Genomic DNA, 26,354 nt, shown 5'->3' on the forward strand with positions numbered 1-26,354 from the left:
GAGGGTGAGGTTAGGGTAGGGTTAGAGTTAGGGGAAATACCTACAGCTTATACTCAGGGAAGACATGGGCCACTAACTGGAGGGAGGGCTTGATAGTTTGGGTTAGATGGACAGATTGGTTTTGGGTCCTGGTCTGTGGAATAAACTATAGTGTCTTAATTGATGGGACAGGGTGCCCTCACCATGGTCAGGACTAATTGAGAAGAATGTTATGAGCTCCATTATGGGTAGCTAAAATAAGCTCACATGGCCAGTACAAAGGATGGTGTCTTCTGCAGCTTGCAAACAGATAATTAGGATGTAGGCAGGAAAGATAAAGGATTCTGAAGTCTCTCTGGATAATGGCCACTCTGAATGCCTTTTGCCCAACACTGGGGATACCTAGTACAGAGGGAACCAATAGGCTTAAGCCTCATGGGGAGACTCAATGTCTGGCAGATAAGAAGGTAAAATGCACTTAAGAAAAAAGTTAAGGTCTCAGATATGTCACATTGTTAAATACATATCAAAATAATGGTTAAACATTTGTAATTGAACTGCCTTTGCTAATACTGATGCTTAAAACAACAATTATATGGAGAAGAACTAAGGATAGGCCCTGTGACACAATTAAATTGTGAACACAGAAAATATATCCACATTAATGAAAAACATCAGTCTTCCAGTAGAAGACTAGAAGACCAAGACTGAAGATGGTCTGCTGGAAAGATGGAGGTGGGTAGATGATCAGTTTTACAACAAGGACAGGTTGTCTGGACCTACCAATATGGCAGAAGTAGTTGGTAAATGGAAGGGACAAAATAGACAGGAATATCCAGGATATCACATGTTTAGTGTCCTAGAGCAGGGATAAGAAATAAACACAACTTGGAGTAGTCCACTGTCACAGTGTCAGATCATCTATCTGTCCTGCCATTGACCAGAGACTAACTAGCAACAAGTGCACGGGAGGGTGTTATCCTGGGTACAGAGAGGGTCAAGCTGCTGTCCTTCCTGGGGCTCATGATTTGAGTTATTCCATATTTGGGCACCCTTTAGTTTCAGTTGCAGGGTGATTGGAGCAGGTGTCTCAAAGACATATATGTAGGACAAGTGCATGTGATGCCCAGAGACATTATTTCATGATCCTTCTCTAGTTAAGGATGTTCCATTTTCCATCCAAATTCAATCTTTCTTCCATAAAGAAAAACAAAAAAACTTCCATCTGTTACAGTCACACTCCCTTCTAAAACTCTGAGTCAGCTAGGGAAAGGACTGAAAGTTAATGACAGATTTGGGAGCTTTTTTAATTTAAATGGGACAAACGTAGGTGGCCTTGCGGTTAGAGGCAGAATGTCAGCCTACTGCAGATGATCTGTGTTTAGGAATTGGGCCACTTGTGTTAGCATCTGCCATGGAAAAAAATGTGAGACATTAACAATCAGAACTCTAATGTGCAATCTGTGGTTGTCATGATATGTGTTAGAAGATGAAGGATGAAGAAGGACCGAGGCACCTACTTCATGCCAGGAGCAAGGAGCAGAACTAGGTCATTATGGCTCTGATTTAAGGAGAAAAGCCATGATACTGCAACCAGAGGGATGTTTCTATGATAAGAATGCAATACTTGTGCAGTCAACACTTACCAATGTAATAACAAAAAAGGAACATAGAATAAAAGCATCAAACCTTAAAATTAAATAGGACTGTAGGATCATACTGTTTTCTAATTTTAGATTTTGATGTTTTTATTGCATGCTGCTTTTTGTTATTTCATTATTTCCCACTTACATTAAAAATGGTAAGTTCTTTTTAAAATAATGTTGACAGAAGGTTTTCTCTAGTGCACTCCCTAATATAGGGACTGCATCCCCATGAGCCCATTTCTTGCTCATACTAACTCTGAAACTGCCATACTTTAGTGTAAGGGAAATTTAGCAAGATGTCATAACCTTGACCTTTTGATACATATCACGACAACCACAGATTAGTGATTGCACATTGAGTTCTGATTGCTAATGTATCACATTCTTGTTTGCCTTCCCAGTATTACATGCATTTCTTCTGATGTTCCGCTAGTTTATGCATGTATTATACTTTCTGTGAGTAAGTTTATGCTGTGAACTTCAAAGGGCATGTTAAGCATTCCCCAGACCTCTATTACCTATACATTATTTTCTCGCATCACCCTGCAAGATGTATTAACAACTGAAAAACATTTAAAATGTTGGGAATTTGGTGGCATGACATGGTCTGGGAGTTAAAGACATTGAGAGCAACAAACAAGGACAGAAGTCTAGGTTCCATGCATGGGATAATGTATTGGTTATCTGCTTTGTAGAGGCCCATTCTCAGTGAAAGATCGGGGGCTAAAGCTTCAACTTAACAGAACCGGATTATGGTCCAATAGGGCCTTAGGCAGGGTAATGGATCAGGCCTCTCACCTGCAGCCAAGGTTCCTCTCTCCTGCAGCCATTCTAGTATCCCATTACTTATCCATCTCCCTCCAGTTATCATAAACACTGTTCAAATCTGTCAGTGAGCATACTATTTTTTCTTTACTTTTACAGTGATTACAGATGTTTGGATTTAACATAAAACTTTGATTTCAAATTTTACAGCACAAACACTGGTAGCCATTTGTAAAACAAAACAATAGAGACTCATAATGAAAATAAGGAATAGTAAAATCTCTGCCCTTAAAACTCACATTCTGTGAAACTGCATTGAAACCCACATTCACAGAAAATGTCATTGCCACTGATGGATTAAGTGTACCTTTGGTCTGTTTTCAAACCAGGGGCACCCTGCATACATTTTTAGGACCATTCATAAGTATGTGTGTTCTTTAATTCACCTTCCTGATTGTAGTAAATTATATTCTTTGTTTGATACAGCACCATATTAGAGTGCATTTTAAATTTGTAGTTTTTAATATTTTTTGCAGTAAGCAGTGATACAAAATGTATGAACCAATAATGACAAAACTATCCATTTCAGAACATTTCAACCAAAAACGGCTTTCAACAGCAGTCATTATAATCCATTAATATCATTCAATAGGCACAATCTCTGCAAAAGTAAAAGTTGTCTAAATAATTCCACATTAAATAGAACTGTAACTAATGAAGAAGTTGTTGTTGGCAAACAATTTTACATTTCAGTGCTTCATCTATAAATTCAGTGTCTGCTGCCCTTGAAGAATAAATTGCCTATATTAAATAAAAAAAAATTGCTTATCAGCAATTGATCTACCTGGTGTGGGAAAAGAACCCACAGCCTTCTGTTTTCAAATCAAGTATGCTACGTGTTGCACCACTGACACTTAAGACAACTATGAAACACTGTGATTGACACTGATGGACTGTAATCCTCATTTACAAAAACAAAAAAAGAAATAAAATTAAAGGAGATCTGACAGTTGTTGTGGAGATTTAAGGCACTGGCTTGTCAATAACCAAGATCAGGGTTACACTCTGAGCAAAGTCACTTAACTAGACAGTACACGCACACACGCACATGCACACACCTACACACCTTTCCCTGTGTTAAGGAATACTCACAGCTCCTATCAGGCTTGGCTGCTGCTCTGTATATGCGCACTCATGGCTCCAAATCGATTACTGCACTGATGTAAGACTTAAATCTCCCACAGTTTTCTGAGGCTGGCATTATGGAAGTGGGCGTGATGTCTTCAGCAAGGTCCAGTGGCCTTGTGTATGCTCTCTACAAGGTTCTAATACTTGTGCTATGTGCTGATGGACATTGGCATGTTGTCTCCTGCAAGGTCCTAATGCCGGTGCTGTGTGGTAATGGAAGTCAGGTTTCTTGTTTTATTATTTTTTATTTACAGGAAATTTTCGAGGGAAGACAGGGATCCCCAAGAAAACATGGGCCCTAGGCAGCTGCCTAGGTCACCTAGTGTTAGATTCAGATCTTCAGCTTAGTATAATTATAGAAAACAAAACACTATCCAGTATAATAACAAAGATATAACACAGAATACAATTCCACAGGAAAACTGAATGCAAGTTTCTAACAAAGTAAACAATGTTCTTGAATAGGCATGGAAATAAAATGAATCATATTGCATTATTTTCTTATTTCCTTATGTTCCATACAATATCATAAGACATGCCATATTTGGAGTGCACATACAATTTTCCTTACTGGTATGAAAATAATGAATCGCGTTTAATTTCAAAAGAAAAATAAAATGTACATGTTTACATATTATAATGCCCATATAGGTCTAATAGATTATGGCAGATATTTTAGCCTCATGGTACTAAAATGTTTTGTGGCTTCACCTGCCAAATTAGATTTGCTCTTTAAGGGCAGACTTCCTTTAAGTACATGTAGCCAGAATGAACCCAGAGAGAAAGAGGATGAGAAAGGGGGAGAAAAGAATAATTACCTTAGTTGTAAATACTGTATACATTGTACCTATACTATATTTATCTTTCTACATTTTTGTAATCACTTACTCTCACTACCTTCTCCCCTTCTCTACATATCTCATACTATCATAGTAATATAAACAGCAAACATATTTCTCCCATGTTTTTGTATACGCTTTCCTTTTATATTATATGGTGTGATTTCATGTGATATTGTGTTATCAACACTGTATTCTGTTATTACTATATTCATTCCTGTAACTAGATATAATTTTGAATTATGTCATTGTCTGAATGTATGTTAGTTCTTCCTGCTTTGATTATTATAACTGCTAGCAGGAGCTTTTCTCCCCAGGCGTCCACCTAAAAGAGGAGTTTGCCCAGCTGGTCTTTCCCGGCAAACAAATGCAAATATATACATAAATACAGAGAGAGAGAGTTGAACAGAAAAGATGGCCCTGATATGTTTTATGTTGTTTGTAAAAGTGAGAAGCATGCATGTTGGAATTAACAAACAGAGTGTTTCTTGCTAACTTGCCCCATGCAGGACTATTTGTTGAACTATCTACAAACTAGGATAACATGTAATCAAGCAAGCGGGAATGTAGGTTAAAAGGGCTGATATCTTAATAAAGCTTTTCCTGAATAATGGAAAGAAAGTACTTCATTTGGAAATAGCTAGGAGATGCTTCCTTTTTTCCCTTCCCCCTCGACACTCATTTGTCATCAGCTCCTCTCCTCATTCACTGGCTATAGTAAACCCATTTTAGCCTCCCCTGAGCTCAATTCAATGACTCCTCAAGGGCTGGTGAGAAGGTGGAGGACACTGGTGTAGTGTCATTGTGCTGCTGGAGAGTTTATCCTAACATCCAATACCTCCCTATGGCAATCTTTGCAAGAGCCATATATTTCCAGCATTGATAGGTGCTTGCTCAGTTTAAGGCATGTGCAACCACTTTCAAAGCAGTATACCTGCTTGCAGCAAGAAACTCATGAGGGTCTTGTTGCTGCTATATTGCAGTGAATCTGGACTGGATGCCCAACATCAGCTGCACAAACCCACTCACCTCCATCCATTCAAATCCTCCAGTACACATGCCGCTAGTTAAATATGAGCCATCTGGGTCACAGTAAGGCTTTATTTTTCTGTACCATGAAGCAAAAAAGTCATGAGACTCTTGAGATGTGTTTTAGTGTCTTTGTACAAAGTTACCAAACCCATATAACTGAAATTAACCAGGAAAGCTGTTTTCTGGTTTCAACGTATGGACTAAAATACATTCATATAAATAAACTCTGCCAGACCTAAGAGTGGCTAATTTGGGGTTCTTTAGTAATGTATCAAAGAAAGTGTTTTATGAACAGGCTGATTTAAGCAAAATATGTTGACTTTTTTCCTTTGTGTTGAATCCAAAGAGATTGCCTTAGACTGTGTTCTGTTTCTATCTTGCTAGACATTCTTGAATAAATAACCTGTTTTCACTATATAAATTCTTCCTGATGTGTCTTCCTGTGCTTTTACCCTATCCCTGTTCTGGTACTTTTCCTCCTTATACGTCATTTGCCATTCCTTCCTCATTACTCAACCTTCCTCATCACCCCTTATTCACTCTCTGTATGTCTGTATCCATCCATTGTCCTCCGAACATTCTGTGTGCCTATCATGTCTGTCTGTCTGACCCTGCTGCTTTCATTTCATCGTTTGTCTGATTAACAGATTTTCTTCACTACCTTCCTTGGTGACACATGCTTTCTTTATATTACAAAATGGGCTCATTACTTAAAAAAATTCTTTTACCCTCACCTTTCGTAACTTAAGGTTAACCTTATGTTTTTTTCTGCTTGCTATTCTCCCATTTCTTTGCTTTTTATTGAATCCATTTCCTCCTCATTTATATGGTGATGGGGGAGGTGCACACCTGCAGTGGCCTGGTTGCCAATATACTGGTATTCTTGTGCCAAATGACTGTGAGATGTAGCTATGCGATGTTTTACATTACATGAGCATTGATTGACTCAGCTGTGCCAGATGACTGTGAGAAGTAGGTATGCAGTGTTTTATATTATGTGCATGTGTGTGCATTGACTCAACTGTGCCAGAGGACTCTGAGATGTAGGTACACAGTGTTTTACCTTACATGAATGAGCATGCATTGACTTGGCTGTGCTGGATGACTAAGAGATGTAACAATGCAGTGTTTTGCATAATGTACAACAGTGTGCATTGGCTTGACTGTGCTGGACAACTGTGCGATGTAGCTATACAGTGTTTTAAATTACATTCATGACAGTGAATTAACTTCACTGTGCCAGATGGCTGTGAGATGTAATCATGCAGTGTTTTACATGATGTGCATGAGCATGCGTTGACTCAACTGTGCTGGATGACTGTGAGATGTAGATATGCAGTGTTTTACATTATGTACATGAGCACACATTCACTTAGCTGTGTTGGATGACTGTAGGTATGCAGTATTTTACCTTACATTCATGAGTGTGCATTGATTTGGCTGTGCGGGATGTCTGTGAGATGTTACTATGTAGTGTGTTACATTATGTGCATGAGTGTGCATTGACTCGGCTGTGCTGCATGACTGTATTGTGATGTCTTTGCTCTGGTCGGTAATCAAGGAGTCTCAATCCTTACCATGGACACTGGTGAGGGATGTTCATTTGGAACAAAGATAGACACACACAGTATTTCCAGATGGAGCTCTCTGCACCAAGCACAATTTCCCTTAAGAGCACATAGGGAATGCAGTCAGCCCATGGGTTGGGTTTCCTGTTCTCTCTCTCCAGGCCCCCAATAAACCTCCCCACTGACACAGCTGTAGAGGTGAGTTCTAAGCCGAGTGCTCCAAGCCAAGTCCTCCACACATCATCTCTGTGAAACCAGTGCTCTGTGTCCCTGCTCCAAGAAGATGACACACATACTCTCTAAGATTTGATTTTCACACACACACACACACACACACACACACACACACACACACACACACACACACACACCTGGAAAATGCAGGCACAGACCTACTCAATCTGCTACCCTTTGCCCAAACTATAAGGTATTTACACTGCCACCAGCTAGCTACTCTAAGGCTCTTACAAGGGTACCCAATTATGCTAAGTAAAATTAATACTAATACAAATGGTAATGTTTAACCAATACAGCAAGGTTTTCAGGAGTGGCCACTGTGTCACCAAGTACATATAAGTACACTCAAAGGTTAAAATTGTCTCTAAAAGACCATCCACAATGAAAAGTTTAAATATATTTAATAATAAATAATAAAATAACATGAAAATACTAAATATCTATTTGCAATAAACACCAGAGTTTCAGCCACAGGAAAGATTAAAAATAACACAGATGGAAAGATTCACACAAATACAGAAACACAATACTTAATCACACTATATTTTCCTGACTGATATAAAGAATTACTATTCCCTGTTTACTTACTAAAGCAAGGCAAGATGAAGTGAGTGAGTGATCCTTCTTTGTCAAGTTTCAAAAGCACTGCTCTGAGACTTCTGTCTCATCTAGTATTAAAATATTTCAGTGCCAGCTTACAGAATGAAATCACACATCAGATCATCTGACTTCTGGTTCCCATACTACCCACTTTACTAGCACTGAACCAGAATCTAGCACATCTGTGTCATAATACACATACATAGAGATTTGCTAAGATGTGTATAGCATCTGGAATATCTAAAACCATTTCAAAACTTCCACCCTTCCAGGGTAGCAGTTAGTTCACCCCTAAGAAAAATACAGTATAATTCCTTGTCCTAGTTTTCACATATATTTTGCCTCTGACTGCAATCAGAACTGTAAGATACAATGTTTAACCAGGTAATTTAATTTCAGACTATTTTTCAAAGTTAGTTGAACTGAGATTAACCTCTTCTCTTCCAGTATCCTCTGTTATGATATATTCATTTCAACAGTTACACCTGATATAGAGGTATATTTCTTTTCTGTCCAGCAGGACCCACTGTTGGTACATTTTTAACATAAGCAGCTTTACAAATGCATTTTTAACACAATCACCTGTACAAATCAGTTTGATATAGAAATGACATAATTTTTACAAAACTCCATCTAGCTATCATGGTATATGTTACACAACCACTTTCCTAATTCTCCTAGCATAGCTGGCAATACCTGACATCATCACATGTAGGTATGCAATGTTTCATATTATGTACAGTCAATAGCTCTTTGGCTGGCTGCTTTATACCTACAATCAAATGCATTACAAGCTGGGATAAGTACAAACTTGAAGTGTTAAAGATAGTATTGAAATTTTATTTTTATATTTATTTGTTCAGTGAATATAGTGTTTCTGTCTGCGATTCTGTTATTTCTTTCATTGAATATTGTGAGCTATTCCCCGTCCTCCCTCCCTTCCCTGTTGGTGTCTTCTTCTTATAGTTGGTGGCTTTGCAGTTGCCCTCCCCTACTGTAAATTTGATCTGGGACACTCCTATCAGTCTAATGTCATTAGCTCATTCCACCTAATACAAAGAGAACATTTGAGAAGGCCACCCCACTTAGTTTCCTAATTTTCTGCTTCTCCCTTCTCCCTTTCCTTTACAAAAAAATTAAAAAAAAAACTTTGCTGGAATCTCCCTGTGTTCTGCTTAACTATAACAAAAAATGTACGCTTGTTTGCTGCCTTTCCTGTAATTAGTCTAGTCCAGATACAGATTTGCTATATCCAGGACTGTTTGCAAGCTTCTGAGCCCCCCCTAAGCCTGTCTGTGTTGGGGGGAAGCCTGCTAGCTTATCAGTGGGAGTGGTAAGCATTAGGTAACCTATCTATCACATAAGGAGTGGTTTCTGGATTAGAAATTGTAGTTATTGGCCGTTTGGTAAGTTCTTGCATCTCTCTAAACTTCCTGATTCTGCATTTGCACTTGTTCCCCCTTCCTTTAACTAGTCTAGTCCCGATACAGATTTGCTCTACCCTGGACTGCTTGCAAGTTCCTGAGCCCCCCAAGCCTTTCTGTATTGGAGGGAAGCCTTCTAGCCTAATCAGTGGGAATGGTAAGCACTAGGTAACCTATCTACCACATAAGGAGTGGTTCTGGCCAAGAAATTGTAGTTATGGGTTGTTTGGGCAGTTTTTCTATCTCTCTCAACTTTGATTCAAAAGCCTGCATTTGCACTTGTTTCCACCCTTTCCTGTAACTAGTCTAGTCCAGATACAGATTTGCTGCATCCAGGACTGTTTGTAAGCTCCTGAGCCCCCCCAAGACTTTCTGTGTTGGAGGGAAGCCTTCTAGCTTAACAGTGGTAAGCACTAGGTAACCTATCTACCACATAAGGAGTGGTTTCTGGCCCAGAAATTGTAGTTATTGGCAGTTTGAGCAAATTTTCCATCTCTCTCAACTTTCTGATTTAAAAGCCGCGTTTGCACTTGTTTCTTTCCTGTAACTAGTCTACATCAGATACACATTCTTGGTTTTAGCACTTGAATTTGCCTATTCATGCTCAGCACTTGTTCAGAACTCTTTGTAAGCACTAAATAATCTACAAATTACTACAGCACTTAACCTTCCTCATTACCTAGAGGAAAGTTGGGAGGGTGGCCTAATGGCTAAGGTGTTTGCCTTACAAACACAATGTACAGGGTTTGAATCTCACATGGGATAACTGGCTAGGCTTAAAATGGCTCACAGGGGCAGTTAGCCTATTACTAATCTATGAACCTATGAACAGTTTTTGTACTTACTTTCCTCACTTGCTTGGAGAAAAACAGCTCTTGTACTCACTTTCCTCACTTGTCTAGAAGAAAATAGTTTTTTATTCAGGCATGTCCAAGGGTCAGCTCCCAGTGTTCTCTCCTGTCTATCTGATGAATCTGGGTATCTTGGGGCAATGTAGCAATTGCCTCATGTACACAGACAACCCTCTCCTCCTACCACCCAACACTACAACTTGTGAGAGATGCACTTATTTAACCAAACTGGAGGTAAAGCTCTCTCCATCCAAAACTGAACTTGACAGTAAAGAGGAGAAGGTAAACACTTGCACCGCACCACACTCATCACATAGTCCCACTAAACCTACACCACCAAAATCCACACATCTTCTTCTTCTTCTTTCAGCTGCTCCTGTTAGGGGTCACCACAGCAGATCAACTGTTTCCATTTCCTCCTGTCCTCTGCATCTTGCTCTGTCACACCAACCACCTGCATATCCTCTCTCACCACATCCATAAACCTTATCTTAGGCCTTCCTCTTTTCCTGTTACCTGGCAGCTTCATCCGTAGCATCTTTTTCCCAATATACTCTGCATCCCTCCTCAGCACATGTCCAAACCAATGTAAACTTGCCTCTCTGGCTTTGTCTCCAAACCTTCCAACCTGGGCTGACCCTCTAATATACTTATTCTTAATCCTGTCCATCCTCGTCACACCCAGTGCAAATCTTAACATCTTCAACTCTGCCACGTCAAGCTCTGACTCCTGCCTTTTTGTCAGTGCCACTGTCTCCAACCCGTATAACATAGCTGGTCTCACTACCCTCTTGTAGACCTTCCCTTTCACTCTTAATGGCACTCGTCTGTCGCAAATTACCCCTGACACTCTTCTCCACCCACTCCATCCTGCCTGTACTCTCTTCTTCACCTCTCTTCTACACTCACCATTACTCTGAACTGTTGATCCCAAGTACTTAAACTCATTCACCTTCGCCACCTCTACTCCCTGCATCCTCACCATTCTTCTATCCTTCCTCTCATTCACACACATATATTCTGTCTTAGTCCTGCTGACCTTCATTCCTCTTCTCTCTAGAGGATATCTTCACCTCTCCACAGTCGTCTCCACCTGTTCCCTACTCTCACTACAGATCACAATGTCATCTGCAAACATCATAGTCCACAGGGACTCCTGTCTGATCTCATCTGTCAACCTGTCCATCACCTTTGCAAATAAGAAAGGGCTCAGAGCTGATCCATGATGTAATCCCACCTCCACCTTAAACGCATCTGTCACTCCCACCGCAGACCTCACCGCTGTCACACTACCCTCGTACATATCTTCTACCACTCTTACATACTTCTCTGACACTCCCGACTTCCTGATACAATACCACAACTCCTCTCTAGGCACCCTGTCATATGCTTTCTCTAAATCCACAAAGACACAATGCAACTCCTTCTGACCTTCTCTGTACTTCTCCATCAACACTCTCAGAGCAAACATCGCATCTGTAGTGCTCTTTCCTGGCATGAAACCATACTGCTGATCGCTAATCATCACCTCCCTTCTTAACCTAGCTTCCACTACTCTTTCCCATAACTTCATGCTGTGACTGATCAGTTTAATCCCTCTGTAGTTACTACAGCTCTGCACATCACCATTATTCTTAAAAATCGGTACCAAAACACTTTTTCTCCATTCCTCAGACATCCTCTCACTTTCCAAGATTTCATTAAACAATCTAGTTAAAAACTCCACTGCCATTATACCTAAACACCTCCATGCTTCCACAGGTATGTCATCTGGACCAACAGCCTTTCCGTTCTTCATCCTCTTCATAGCTATCCTTACTTCCTCCTTGCTAATCCACTGCACTTCATGATTCACTATCCGCACATCATCCAGCCTTCTCTCCCTCTCATTCTCTTCATTCATCAACCCCTCAAAGTACTCTTTCCATCTGCTCAACACACTCTCCTCGCTTGTGAGTACGTTTCCCTCATTATCCTTTATCACCCTTACCTGCTGCACATCTTTACTAGCTTGGTCTCTCTGTCTAGCCAACCAGTACAAAATCCAGACATAGAAACACAAAAACATTCATGGAGGCTCTCAATAAAAATCTGCTCAAGCAACACAGATGTCCAAAGCAGAAACGCAATCAACCTCCACCCCCCCAACACTACCCAAATGACACATAACCCACAGACTCAGTGTGCCACTCAGCCACAGCCCATAAGGCAAAACAACGTACCCAACACACTAGTCATAGGTGACTCTATAGTCAGGCACACTAATGTCCCACTCACCAGTCTAAACAAGGAGAAAGTTACTGTCAGCTGCCTGTTGGGTGCCAGGATCCGCCACATAACCCTTGCACTCAGGTCACTCCACAACAAGTACAAATATGACTCTGTCATTGACCATGTTGATGTGAATGATCTGAGATGTACCTCCCTGGACTACATGAAAAGAGACATGGAAGAGCTCTCTGATCTTGTAGCCCAAGCAGATATGACCCTAGCCCTGAGTAGCATCCTGCCATTGCTCAGAATGATACCGCACTACAAGAACAAAATGATTAAGTTCAACAATTGGCTAAGCTTCTGGTGTCATTCTAAGGGGATCCAGTATCTGTCTGCCTGGGACGACATCATCGACAGACCACAATGCTTTGCCAGAGATGGCCTGCCCCTGTCACCCCTGGGATTCCAGATACTGGCTAAGGCTCTTGCCACCACTATAGTGCCTTTTTTAGGCAAGGTTCAAATGACAAATTCACCATCATAACAGGAACGGGCAAGCAAAAACTGTGGGTAATGCTACTCAATGCTAGAAGTCTAAATCTCAAAATGCACTCCCTCAAGGTACTCTTTAAAATGGAGAACATTGATATCTGTGCAGTGACTGAGACCTGGTTCAAGGCTCCAGAGTGCACCCCTGCATTACCAGGCTATAACTCATACCACACTTTTTGGCCATCTAACCTGGACCGGGACACCAGAGGCGGAGGTGTGTCCATTTTCATTAAGGATATCCACACCTTCAGGCCAGTTGCTCAGCATAATGCATCCGAGGTTATCCAAGTGCAACTAACTCTAGGCAAAACTGCAATCCAAATTGTAGTTTGCTACAGATCCTCCACCATGCCCCAGGATTCCCACTCCTCTTTTCTTGATATACTGGAAAATATTAGGGTTCAACCAAATACCCTAATAATGGGTAATTTCAACTACCCCACCAAAAACTACTCATGTACCAACTCCTTTGCTCAACGCTTTTTGGAATTCATAAATTCCAATGCCCTGGATCAACATATCGACACCTTCACCAGGGGCAACAATATCCAAGACCTAGTCATTACCAACATGAGTGACTGGTGTTCCACACATGAAGTCAACTCCTCATTGGTCAGATCCGACCACAAGCTAATCACCCTAGATATCCACATCCCACCCCCACCCCTCATTAAGGAAACTATGCTAAAAAATTTCTTCAAAGCCAACTTCATGCTTCTTAAGACAGAAGTGGTGAACTTCATGACACCCATGCAGATGGACAATACAGTTACGAGTGCTAAATCCTACACAAATTCACTCTATAAGCACTTACACGAGTGTCTGGATCGTGCTATCCCGAATAGAGTCAAGATGCGATCCTCCAAAAAAAGGAAGCCAATTTGGTGGTCCCCGGCCATAAACAAACTCTACAACAGAAGGAAGAAACTGTTGCAAAAGAGAAAAATCCCATGAGTGGAGGAGCTCCCTGGTCAGCCTCAGTAAGAAGCTACAATCCCTTATAAGATCCTCCAAAGCTAGCTACGAAAACACAAAAACAAAACCGCCACTGATTCTAAAGACAACCACAAAGCATTCTATAGCTATGTCAGGAATCTCAATGACAACACTCAGATCTGCTCTGAGTTACAGCACAACGGCACAGAAATTACAGAACCAAATGATATTGCCAACATCCTGGCAGATAGGTTCAGTGCTAACTTTACCCCCCCCCCACCCCCTAAAGAACCCATATCTATACAGGGAGAATGCAGAGTCCCTGTAATCACAATTATGCAGGTAAAAGCTGCACTCTCTAAAGCCAAAAACACAGCATCCATGGGACCAGACAATATCTCAGGCTGTGTTTTACAAGAACTTCAGAACGAACTGGCTCCCCACCTAAGCACCATGTTCAGTCATAGCCTCACATCAGGCTTTGTGCCCACTGAATGCCGCACAGCAACAGTTATCCCACTCCACAAAGTGGGAGCCACCATTGATCCCGAGAACTATTGCCCTATTCGCCTGATGAGTCTGGTCTGTAAGGCCATGGAACATATCATCATGGAACTGATAAACAAAGACATTGTTAACCTCCAAACTCTGGACCCCACCCATTTCAGGTTTGTGAAAGGAAGATCATGCCTCCTGAATCTGATCGAGTCACCAAAGCTGTAGACAAGGGTAAGGTGGTTCACACAGCCTATCTTGACCTCGCCAAGGTTTTTGACACTATCCCCCATTCTGGAATTATAGATAAACTCACTAAAATATGTGTAAATCCTTACATCACAAAATGGGTTGCCAACTGGCTCACTGACAGAACCCACACTGTAAAAGTTGCAGACTCCAAATCTGACTTCAAACTAGTGACAAGTGGAGTACCACAGGGTTCACTCCTGGAACCTCTCCTGTTTGGTATCTACTTCTCTGAAGTACAGGCTAACATGGAAGGCCTTTGGCTAATGAAGTTCACAGATGACTGCAAACTAGGAGCCATAGTCAAGTCCCCAAATGATTTGGACATCCTACAGAAGGGTCTCACTGATACAGATGCCTGGTGTCAGAGCCATGGCCTCAAGCTCAATGCCAAAAAGTGCATTGTCATCCCCTTTGGTAAAAACTCTGTACCCATGAACTACTACATAGGTGGCAGTATACTTAATGCCGAATGTGTGATAAGAGACCTTGGGACTCAGGTGGACAGTAGTCTCTCTCCTTTGATAATCACATCGCCACAGTAGTCAGGAAATCCTTCTACGTGGCACACCTCATCACAAAAGGGTTCTCATCCAGGAAAAAAGAGGTCATTGTTCCCTTCTACTCAACACTCATTAGACCAGTTATAGAGTACAATGCCCCTTTTGGAATGTACCTCACAAGACATCTGCAGCAGCTGGAAAGGCCACAGAAGTACCTCACAAAGAGGATTGCTGGCCTCGAACATCTGCCCTACACTGACCTTCTCAAAAAACTCCTGCTTTACTCTGTAGCATATCACCTACTCCGAGGTGATCTCTGCCTAACATATAAAGCTATGTCAAACCCAGAGCTGTTGGACATGCTGCAGCTAAAGAAATCCCAATCCCTCCGAGCTACATGCTCTAGGGACCTAAACCTTGTCACCACAACAAACAGGACATGCTGGAGGGATAGATTCCTGTCCCAGAGACTTCCCATACTCTGGAACAAGCTACCCATCTATGTCAAGCAAAGTTCTTCATTAGTACTCTTAAAGAAAAATCTTGATGAGTGGATGGGAAATAGGAAATACACCCCGATGATCACTTCTGTGGCTCTGCTCAACAGGAAAATAACTTTATTGGGTGGTTTAAGCCAGGGAACCTTGTTGGCTAGGCTTACTTAGGCCCTTGGGCCAATAGCCTAGTACCTACCTATGAACCTACATGAGCATGCATTGACTTGGCTATGCTGGATGACTGTGAGATGTAACTATGCAGTGTTTTACATTACCTGCATGAGTGTGCAATGACTCGGCTCTGGCAGATGGCTATGAGATGTAACTATGCTGTGTTTTACCTTATGTACATAAGAATGCATTTTCTTGGCTGTGCTGGATGACTGTCAGTATGCAATATTTTAAATTATGTGTATGAGCATGCATTGAATTGTCTGTGCTGGATAACTGTGAGATGTACATATACAGTTGTCATTATGTAAGTAAGCATGTACTCAGCTGGGCTGGATGACTGTGAGATGTCACTTTGCAGTGTTTTACATTATGTGTAGACTAATAGCTTTAGTACTGGTCCCCACCCTCCCTCACTGTTGGTGTCTTGTTGTTATACTTGGTGGCTTTGCAGTTGCCCACCCCCTACTGTAAATTTGATCTGGGACACTCCTCCCAGTCTAGTGTCATTAGCTCATTCTACCTAATACAGAGAGAACATCTGAGAAGGCCTTCTGTTCCTCCTGTCTCCCTTTCTTTAAAAAAAAAATTGCCTGAATCTCTTTGTGTTCTGACTGTGCTTCTCAAACATTTTGGAAATATAGAGTATATTTTAGTGCAATTATTAAAACTGTATTTGCCTTAATATTGTTATAACTCAAGTGCTCTAGGTTGCACTGCATCTGAATTGTTTGTGTGTGTTTTAGCTGCTTTTCTGTACTTGTGCACTTGCCTTGCTTCATTTAAAAAGTTTTAAATTGCTAATTTTGTAGAGTTTTAATTGCATTGACTGCTTAGGACTATACACACAAGTGCATTAGCCTTTTCTGTGTTTATTTGCTGTATTATTGCATTGTTTAGCCTGCTTTAACCAACAACAAAAAAATACTATCTTGTTTGCTCGTTTCCTGCCTTTCCTAGCTAGTATAGTCCAGATCCCAGGCATTGCTGGTTTCAGGACATTATTTTCTGTATTCAGAGCTATCTAGACCTTGCAGTGGTAGAGGGAAGTCCTACTGCTTACCAGTGGGAGTGGTGAACATTGTACTGCCTATCTAACGCTAGAGGAGTGGTTTCCAGCTCTGAAATTGCAATTTTATTAGCCTTCTTGGGCTGATTTCTATCCCTTTTAACTTTCTGGCTTATAAACGTGTGTATTTGCTCATTTTTAGCATCGTGCAGCACCGCGGGCTATGGCTAAACTATTCCAGGTGCCAGAAATTCTGCTCTTCAAATTTTCCCTTAGAACTAGCTGGTTTCTCAGTATTAACACTAAAATCTGAACCCCTGTGACTAGCACTTGCTCTAGAACCTGCTGGAAAGCACTAGGAAGCCTGAAACTGATACAAGCACGCAACTCTCCTTGTCAATAAGGAGAAATTAATTGTAGGTACTAAACAGCTTATAATTGCAAAGTACCTTGCAAAGGTAAGAGAAAACAGCTCTTGTACTTTACAAAAAAAGCACCTAAACAGGCATGTCCAAGGGTCAGCTTCCAGTGATTTCTCCTGTCCATCTGGTGAATCTGGGCATACTGGGGCAATGCAGCAACTGCCTCATGTACACAGCAACCCTCTTCTCCTACCAGCCAACATTACAACCTGCAAGAGATGCACTTACATAGCCAAACTGGAAGCAAAGCTCTCTCCAGCCAAGATTGTGCTAGACAGTCAAGAGGAGAAGGTTAACACCTGCACTACACCTCAAGCAATGCATAGCCCTTCAAAACCCATACCATCAACACCCACACATAACAACACAAAACCCACATATGTGGAGGCCCTTAATATTAACCTGCCCAAGCAACAAGAACCTCTGAAGCTGAAACGCAAACAAACACCAGCCACAACCAAAGTAACACATAGCTCACAACACAGGTGTGCCACCCAACAACAGCCACTAAGGCAAGACAATGTACCGAACACTTTAGTCATAGGTGACTCTATAGTCAGGCACACTGATGTCCCACTCACCAGGCTGAACAAGGAGAAAATTACAGTCAGCTGCCTGCCGGGTGCCAGGATCTGCCACATAACGCATGCACTCAAGTCACTCCACAAGTACAAATACGACTCTGTTGTTGGAGTAAATGACTTGAGACGTACCTCCCTGGACTACATGAAAAGAGAAATGGAAGAGCTCTCGGATCATGTGGCCCAGGCAGGTATGACCCTAGCCCTGAGTGGCATCCTGCCTTCACCCAGAATGATGCCACAGTATAAGGACAAAATGATTGACTTCAACAATTGGCTAAGCTTCTGGTGTCATTCAAAGGGGATCCAGTATCTCTCTGCCTGGGAAGACATGATCAACAAACCACGATGCTTTGCCAGAGATAGTCTACACCTGTCACCCCTGGGATTCAGGTTACTGGCTAAAGCTCTTTCCACCCCTATAGTGCCTTTCTTAGGCAAGGTTCAGAGGACAAAACCACCCCTGTAACACATATAAGCATGCAAAATCCGAAGGTAATGCTACTCAATGCTAGAAGTCTAAACCTCAAAATACACTCTCTCGAGGCACTCCTAAAAATGGAGAACATCGATATCTGTGCAGTAACTGAGACCTGGTTCAAGGCTCCAGAGAGCACCCATGCAATACCAGGCTACAACTCTTACCACACTTTTTGGCCACCAAACCAAGACTGAAACACTACAGGTGGAGGAGTGTCCATATTCATCAAGGATATTCACACTTCCAGGCTAATTGCCCAACACAATGCATCTGAAATTCTCCAGGTGCAACTAACACTAGGTAAAACTGAAATCCAATTTGTAGCTTGCTACAGATCCCCACCATGCCCCAAGATTATCACTACACCTTTTTTAGCATACTGGAAAATATTAAGATACAACCAAACACCCTCATACTGGGTGATTTCAACTACCCTGCCATTAATCGGGAAAACTACTCGGGTACCAACACCTTTTCCCAACAGTTCTTGGAATTCATAAATTCCAACGCCCTGGATCAACTAATCCATTGTTCCACCAGGGGGTCCAATATCCTAGACCTGGTAATTACCAACATGGGAGATAGATGCTCCACACCAGTGGTCACCCCCTCATTGGCCAGGTCTGACCATAAGGAAATCACCCTTAACGTCCACATCCCACCCCCACCCCTCAGTAAGGAAACCTGCATAAAAACTTCTCCAAAGCCAGCTTCATGCTACTCAAGTCAGAAGTGACAAACTCCATGACACCCATGCAGACGGGATCTGAAAGTTCGACTTCTGAAGCCTACAATAAGGCACTGTACGAGCACATCCACTTGTACATGAATCGTGCCATCCCAAATAGAACCAAGATGCTCTCCTCCAAAAAAAGGAAGCCAATCTGGTGGTCCCCCTGCTATAAACAAACTATACAACAGAAGGAAGAAACTGTTGCAGAAAAGAGGAACATTTCAGGTTGCAAAAAACTCCCTTACAGCCTCAGTAAGAAGCTGAGATCCCTTATAAAATCCTCAAAAGCTAGTTACAAAAATAAAATTGCCAAAGATTCCAAAGACAACCACAAGGCATTCTATAGTTATGTCAAGAATCTAAATGGCAATGCTCAGATCTGCTCTCAGCTACAACAGAATGGCATTAAATATACTGATTCCAAGGATATTGCCAATATCCTGACAGATCAATTTAGTGCCAACTTCACCCCCCTCTCACCCTCTAAAGGGCCCATCTCAATACCAAAAGATCACCAAATTCTGGTAATCACAACCACACAGGTAGAAACTGCACTCTCCAAAGCTAAGAATACAGCATCCATGGGACCAGATGACATCCCAGGCTGTGTACTACATGAACTACAAAATTAACTGGCACCTCACCTAAGTGTCATGTTTAATCATAGCCTCACCTCAGGCTTCGTGCCCACTGAGTGGTGCACAGCTACAGTTATCCCACTCCACAAGGGGGGATCCACCTTGGATCCCGGAAACTACTGTCCCAACAGTCTGATGAGCCTGATCTGCAAGGGCATGGAACGCATTATCATGGAACTTATAAACAAAGAAATTGGCAACTTTCAAACACTGGACCCCATCCAGTTTGGGTTCATGAAGGGCCAGTCTTGTCTCCTGAACCTGATTGACTTCTTCAAATCAATCTCCAGAGCTGTGGACGAGGGTAAGGCAGTCCACACAACCTATCTGGACCTCACCAAGGCCTTCAACACCATCCCCCACTCTGGAATCATAGATAAACTTACTAAGCTGGGCATAAATCCCTACATTACTTGAAGGGTAGCCAACTGGCTTACTGACAGAACCCAGACTGTAAATGATGTAGCCGACTTCAAATCTAGCTCCAATCAAGTGACAAGTGGAGTACTTCAGGGTTCAGTCCTGGGACCAGTCTTGTTTGTAATCTACTTCTCTGAAGTACAGGCCAACACTAAGGGACTCTGGCTAACAAAGTTTGCAGATTACTGCAAACTGGGAGCCATTACTGAATCCCCAAATGATGTGTATATTCTACAAAAGGGCCTTACAGAAACAGATGCTTGGTGCCAGAGCCATGGGCTCAAGCTTAATTCCAAGAAATGTATAGTTATCCCCTTTGGAAAAAAACATGTACCCATGAATTACCACATAGGTGGCAGTACACTAAACATCAAAAGTGTGATGAGAGACTTAGGGACACAGCTGGACAGTGGTCTCACCTTCGATAACCACATCGCCACAACAGGCAGGAAATCCTTCTATGTGGCACACTTCATCACTAAGGGCTTTTCATCCAGAAAAAAGGAGGTCATTGTCCCATTGTACTCATCCCTCATTAAACCTATTATAGAGTATAACGTCCCGTTTGGTATGTACCTCACAAAACATCTGCAACAGCTGGAAAGGCTGCAGAAATACCTCACTAAAAGAATCATAGGCCTAAAGCAGATGCCATATGCTGACTGTCTAAAAAAACTCCAGCTATACTCTGTGGCATATCGTCTACTCAGAGGCAATCTCTACTTAATATACAAGGCCATGTCAAACCCTGAGCTGTTGGACATGCTCCACTTAAAAAATTCCCTATCCCTCAGAGTCACACGCTCCAGGGATCTAAACCTTGTCATCACAATGAACAAAACATGCTGGAGGGATAGGTTCCTGACTCAGAGACTCCCCATACTCTGGAATAGACTGGCCATACATGTCAAGCATAGCGCCTCCTTGGCCCTCTTCAAAAGGACCCTTGACGATTGGATGGGAGATAGGAAATTCACCCCGGGGATAATGTCAGTCTCCCTGCTAGACAGGGGTCCAGGGAAGTAAATATTGTGGGAAGAAATATCCAGGGAATTGTTATGGCTAGGCTTGTATAGGCCATAGGGCCAATAGCCTAGTACCAACCTATGAACAAACTATGAACCTATGTACATGAACATGCAGTGACTCAGCTATGTCAGTCCACTGTAGGCATGCAGTGCTTTACATTATGTGTATGAGCATGCATTGAGTTGGCTGTGCTGGATGGCTGTAAGATGTAATTCTGCAGTGTCTTACATTATGTGCATAAGCATGCATTGACTCAGCTGTGCTATGTAAGTATGCAGCGTTTTACATTATGTGCATGAGCATGCATTGACTCAGGTCTGCTGGATGACTGTAGGTATGCAGTGTTTTACATTACATGCATGAACCTGCATTGACTTGGCTGTGCTGGACAACTGTGAGATGTAACTATGCAGTGTTTTACATTAAGTACATAAGCATGCATTGAGTCAGCTGTGCCAGATGACTGTAGGTATGCAATGTTTTACATTATATACATGAGCATGCATTGACTCGGCTGTGGCAGACAGGTGTGAGATGTAACTATGCAGTGTTTTACATTGTCTACATAAGCATGGATTGACTCGTCTGTACCACAAGCGTGTGAGATGTAGGTTTGCAATGTTTTTCATTATGCGCATGAGCAAACCTTGACTCTGCTGTGCTAGATGACTGTGAGATGTAACTATGGCATGTTTTACATTACCTGCATGAATGTGTATTGACTCAGCTGTGTTGGATGGCTGTGAGATGTAACTATGCAGTGTTTTACATTATGTGCATGAGCATGTATTGACTTTGCTGTGCCAAATAACTATAAGTATGTAGTGCTTTATATTACATGCATGGGCGTGCATTGACTTGGCTGTGCTGGACCACTGTAGGTATGCAGTGCTTTACATTATGTGCATGAGCATGCATTGAATTGGCTGTGCTGGATGGCTGTGAGATGTAACTATGAAGTGTTTTACAATATATACGTGAGCATGCATTGACTTGGCTGTGCTGGATTACTGTAGATATGCAGTGTTTTATATTATGTGCATGGACGAGCATTGAATCGGCTGTGCTGGATGGCTGTGAGATGTAACTATGCAGTATGTTACATTATGTGCATAAGCATGCAGTGAATCGGTAGTGCCAGAGAAAAATGCAGGTATATAGTGCTTTACATCATGTGCATGAGCGTGCATTGACTCAGCTGTGGTAGATGACTGTAGGCATGCAGTGTTTTACATTATGTGCATGGAAGTGCATTGACTCAGCTGTGGTGGATGGCTGTTAAATGCAACTATGTAGTGGTTTACATTATGTGTATGAGCATGCATTGACTTGGCTGTGTCAGACAACTGTAGGTATGCAGTGTGTTACATTACATGCATGAGTATGCATTGACTCAGCTGTGCTGGATGGCTGTGAGATGTAACTATGCAGTGTTTTAATTATGTGCATGGGCATTCATTGACTCGGCTGTGGTGGATGACTATGACATGTAACTATGCACTGTTTTACATTATATACATGAGCATGCATTGCCTCAGCTGTACCATATGACTGTAGGTATGGAGTGTTTTACATTACCTGCATGAGTGTGTATTGACTCGGCTCTGCCAGATGGCTGTGAGATGCAATTATGCACAGTTTTACATTATATGCATGAGCGTACATTGACTCATCTGTGATTGATGTTTGTGAGATGTTACCATACAGTGTTTTACATTATGTGCATAAGCATGCATTGACTCTGCTCTTCCAGATGACTGAGAGATGTAGGTATGCAATGTTTTACATTATCTGCATAAGCAGGCACTGACTTGACTGTGCTGGATGACTGTGAGATATAACTATGCAGTGTTTTACATTATGTGCATGAACATGCAGTGACTCAGCTATGCCAGTCCACTGTAGGCATGCAGTGCTTTACATTATGTGTATGAGCATGCATTGAGTTGGCTGTGCTGGATGGCTGTAAGATGTAATTCTGCAGTTTTTTACATTATGCACATGAGCATGCATTGGCTTGGCTCTGTAAGATCACTGTAGGTATGTACTGTTTTAGATTATGTACATGAACTTGCATTGAGTCTACTGTGCCAGATGGCTGTGAGATGTAACTCTGCAGTGTTTTACATTATGTAGATAAGCATGCATTAAATCAACTGTGCTACATGACTGTAGATATACAGTGTTTTACACTATGTGCATGAATGTGCATTGACTAGGCTGTGCCACACAACTATGAGATGTAGGTATGCTGTGCTTTACATTATGTGTTTGAGAATGCATTTACTCAGCTGTGGTGGATGACTGTAGGTATGGAGTGCTTTACAGTATGCACATGACTCTTCATTAACTTGGCTGTGGTGGGTGGCTGTGAGATACAACTATGCAGTGTTTTATATTATGTGCATGAGCATGCATTGACTCAACTGTGCCAGACAACTGTAGGTATGCAGTATTTTACATTACATAGATGAGTATGCATTGACTCACCTGTGCTGGACAACTGTGAGATGTAGTTATGCAATGTTTTACATTATGCACATGAGCATGAATGTGCATTGACTCCCCTGTGCCGGATGGCTGTGGGATGTTGGCAGTCAGTGTTTTACATTATGTGCATAAGCATGCATTGACTTGGTTTTACCAGATGACTATAATTATGCAGTGTTTTACATTATATGCATGAACATGCATTGACTCAGCTCTGCTGGATGCCTGTGAGATGTAACTATGCAGTGTTTTACATTAAGTACATAAGCATGCATTGAATTGGCTATGCCAGATGACTCTTAGATGTATCTGTGCAATGTGTTACATTATGTGCATGAACGTGCACTGACTTGGCTGTGCCAGATGACTGTAGTTATGCAGTGTTTTACATTACATGCATTTGTGTGCATTGACTCTGTTGTGCCAGATGTCTGTGAGATGTTACTATGCAGTGTTTTACATTATGTGCATAAGCATGCATTAAATTGGCTGTGCTGGATGATTGTGTGATGTAAATATGCAGTGTCTTACATTATGTACATAAGGATGCATTGACTTAGCTGTGGCAAACAACTATGAGATGGAGGTTTGCAATGTTTTACATTATGTGCATGAGCATGTGTTAACACTGTTGTGCCAGATGACTGTAGGTATGCAATGTTTTAGATTACATGCATAAACATGCAATGATTCAGATGTGCTGGACAGCTGTGAGATGAAACTATGCAGTGTTTTACATTAAGTACATCAGTATGCATTGAATCGGCTATGCCAGGTGACTGTGAGATGTAACTATGCAATGTTTTATATTATGTGCGTGAGCATGCGTTGACATGGCTGTGCTGGATGACTGTAGGTATGCAGTGTTTTACATTACATACATTTGTATGAACTGATTCAGGTGTGCTGGATGTCTTTGAGATGTAATTGAGCAGTGTCTTACATTATGTACAGAAGCATGTATTGACTCAGCTATGCCAGATCACTGTGAGATGCAAGTATGCAATGTTTTACATTATGTGTATTAGTGTGCATTGACTCAGCTGTGCCAGATGACTGTGAGATGTAACTATGCAGTGTTTTGCATTATGTACATGAGCGTGCATTGAATTGGTTGTGCCAGATGACTGTGAGATGCAGGTATGCACTGGTTTACATTATGTGCACGAGCATGCTTTGTCTCAGCTGTGCTGGTATAGTTTATTTGCAATGACAATTACCCTCCATGCTGTACAGATGCTCCAGCCACAGAGCAACCCAACCCTGCTCCTTTGTCAATTCTATACTTCTATTTTGTTATGCAGGCCTTTATGTATTACATGTCTGATTATCTCTGGTGCTCTTCATGCAGTGAAACTCTCAAAAATGAGCTCTGCAAAGGTGTGCAATGCTTACTATGAATGCCAGCCTTTATGTGTTGCTGGACTTTTGCCAAATATCAGTAAACTGACAAAACAAATTATCCATGCAGACCTTCTGTATACTTAATCATAACAAGATATCTCTAGCTACAAGAATGAATAGCAGCTGTACAGTGATTCAAACATCTTGACTAATATAATGCTTGTCGTAAGAGATGTAACAGAGACATTTATTTTCTGATGTATGGTGACACTTTTTGTTAAGAAAGTTATGTAAGTATAACCATCAAACTACAGTTTTACTAAATGAAAGTGAAATAATCACTCACAAGAACTTATATACTTGGTGCATAATTGTTCATTCCATAGTGGCAATAAGTGAAGCTTCAATGTTAATGTTAATTTGCTAAACCAAAATTAACTAAGTAACTGCTTTGCAGTAGGAATAAATAGTTGGAAAGAGGAGCACAGTAAATTATGCTCTCTTTGTTTAGGATTATTGACTTAGCATCTGCAACATATGTTGAAGTTGACTGCTTTAAATGCAGATTTGTAAAACATTTGTTATTGAAAATTGCTGTGGGTGGAACTCAGGCAACTTGCATGGTACACAAAGCCATACAGATTGCTCTGAGTACTGTGCAAGACTGTCCTAATTCATAGTACCCTTAACTGCTCAGTAGCACAGCCCTGTTGATTTGAGTAATGAGTGGCTCTGTGCCACATGCAGATGTGTCATTTGTGGGTTGTGGGAGGCCCATGTTAATAATATGTATCTGCATCTTGGTGCTGTACTCTGGATAGCAAACTGCATTGTACAGCAAGTCATTGATGCATGCATTAGGCAACTTTTGTCCAGAGTAGTGAACAAAATATGCAGATGTGTACAGCACTTTAGCTGTGTCCACCTATGCATTTCAGTGGGAGAGAATCCATGCAGGCTAAAACAAAGCAGTTTGACCCTGCTCATGTTACTGGTCAGGTCAGTATTACAGTGCAGACTGTGTGTGTGTGTGTGTGTGTGTGTGTGTGTGTGTGTGTGTGTGTGTGTGTGTGTGTGTGTGTGTGTGTGTGTGTGTGTGTGTGTGTGTGTGTGTGTGTGTGTGTGTGTGTGTGTGTGTGTGTGTGTGTGTGTATGCGTCCATGTAGGAACAGTGTATGAGTGGGTTCCGTGATGGTTCACAAATGAATGCGTGTTTGTGTGTGTGTGTGTGTTGTGTGTGTGTGTGTGTGTGAGTGTGTGTGTGTGTGTGTGTGTGTGTGTGTGTGTGTGTGTGTGTGTGTGTGTGTGTGTGTGTGTGTATGTGTGTGAGTGTGTGCACGAGTGTGTGTATGTGGGAGGGAACAGTGTATTAGTGGGTTATGTGATGGTTCATGCATGAATGTTAGGGTGTGTGCATGTGTGTGTGTGTGTGTGTGTGTGTGTGTGTGTGTGTGTGTGTGT

General features: G+C 41.7%; 1 protein-coding gene across 1 annotated transcript in view; it reads right to left on the minus strand.

Moving 5' to 3' along the window:
• The window catches only part of LOC122788885 (pulmonary surfactant-associated protein D-like), a 440,824-nt gene that overhangs the window by 288,033 nt on the left and 126,437 nt on the right, over nt 1-26,354 (minus strand). The gene's annotated exons all lie outside the window — the stretch shown is intronic.

This window comes from Protopterus annectens, chromosome 14.part0, assembly GCF_019279795.1.
Source record: "Protopterus annectens isolate FY-2018-M chromosome 14.part0, PAN1.0, whole genome shotgun sequence".
Lineage (NCBI taxonomy): Eukaryota > Metazoa > Chordata > Ceratodontiformes > Protopteridae > Protopterus > Protopterus annectens.